Below are 1857 nucleotides of genomic sequence, written 5' to 3' on the forward strand. Positions count from 1 at the left end.
AAGATCTGGTCAAAGGGTACAATCGATCGTATCATCGTAGTATCAAGATGGCTCCCGAACAAGTGACCTCGGCCAATAGCGAAGACGTGTGGGAGACTCTTTACGGTAAAAAGGGCAAATTCAAGAAACCTCAACTCAAAGTCGGGGATCGCGTGAGACTGAACAGGAAGTTCAGGCAGTTCAAGAAAGGGTATCTACCCGGGTGGACCGAAGAGGTGTTTGTGGTGCGAGGGGTGCGTTCGGGCAAGGTTCCGACCTACAAGGTGGAAGAATGGGATGGTACGGCGGTCGAGAGAACGTTTTACTCGCAAGATTTGCAGAAAGTGACCGTGGAAGACGACGATCTGTTCCGTATCGACAAGATCGTCAAACGGAAAGGGGATAAAGTCTTGGTACGTTGGAAAGGTTGGCCAGTCAAGTACGACAGTTGGTTGGAGAAAAAGGACGTGTTCAAAAAGACAAAATGAAAGAGTTTTACCTGCAGTTGATGAGCAATGCCAGCACCGCCGAATTCCCCGACAACCGAGCCAACAGTTTCAAGAATCGTCTACCTTATCCCCTCTCGTTCGACGACAAGGAATGGAAAGTGGGGTTGGCTAGCATTTCTTACCCGATACCCCCTGCACGACCGCATCAAGCTCTCACTCATCGAATGTACAACTTTGACGATGACGATATGTTGTGTCGATTCGAGTGGACCATTGAAACGTTTATCAGGACATCCGATGGTTCGTGGGTCCCGGCGCGTTACCGTGTGTCATTTCAAGTCACCGGGAAGGAACTCCACCAAGACAGATACAAAGTGACGAGTGGTAAATCTCTCATGCAATACATCGTCAATCGTTTTCACGAACGCTTGACCCGGTACATGGATCACGAAGGTGAAAGTCTACGAGCTCCAGACGGAAAAAAATACTACCCCGTGTTCAAATGGGATGGGAATGATTTGATTCTGAGTAACACCGACACGTTCCTCGATGAATCCGGAGACAGACGGCTTCCCAAAGTGTTTTTTTGGTCCTAAACTCGTCAAGACGATGGGCTGGATTAACGAGGAATCGTATTACTCTGTTCACATGACTACTAATATGGTGAAAATGTTCCAAAACGACCTGGTGCCCAGGGGTTTCAAGAGAGATTGGACTAACGATGACGTCACTCGCACCAATGATTTTTGGAATTTTGTCGAGCGATGGGGTATTACAGCTCAGTTACTATTGCAACTGGCGCTTCAGTTATCTGGACGAGGAATACGCCAAGGTCTACCAGGGTGGCAGCGTCGCTCCACACATTCCTCCTCCTCGTAGTCCCACGTACCTGTATTCGAATGTAGGACGTAGCACGATCACGGGGAATCGAGTGACGGACCTATTGAGAGAAGTGCCTCACGACCCTACCAAGATGAACTACGAACCTCCTCAGATTCAATATAAACCTGTGCGCAGCAATCGTCTGGATATAGTGGAGACGCAATTGGCCGAGAACGACGGAAAACTGGTGGACTTTGCCTCGGGAGTGACGTCTGTGACGTCACACTTTAAGGATGAATGAGAGTCCTAGAGACTTTTACGTGCAGTTGATGAGCAATGCCAGCACGTCGGAGTTCCCCGATAACAAGGCCAACAGTTCCAAGAATCGTTTACCGTACCCGTTACAGTTGAGAGAATCGGAATGGAAAGTAGGTATCAGCGACATCTCTTTCCCGTCCGCTCTCCGAAAACTGGATTTGAAAGATTCTCTTCTGTTTCAAATGGGTTGGATCGAGTTGATAGACCCAAAAATCAACCTCCACTCAGAAGAAATGGTCCAGATCAAAGAAAGGGATTTGGAATTCACGCCGAGGACTGGTACCGAGTT

General features: G+C 48.4%; 1 pseudogene; it reads left to right on the forward strand.

Moving 5' to 3' along the window:
* Positions 1–454: 454 nt before the first annotated feature.
* Positions 455–1551, forward strand: LOC145485170 (uncharacterized; annotated as a pseudogene).
* Positions 1552–1857: the final 306 nt, after the last annotated feature.

The sequence above is a fragment of the Orbicella franksi genome, chromosome 4 (genome assembly GCF_964199315.1).
Source record: "Orbicella franksi chromosome 4, jaOrbFran1.1, whole genome shotgun sequence".
Taxonomy (NCBI): Eukaryota; Metazoa; Cnidaria; class Anthozoa; order Scleractinia; family Merulinidae; genus Orbicella; species Orbicella franksi.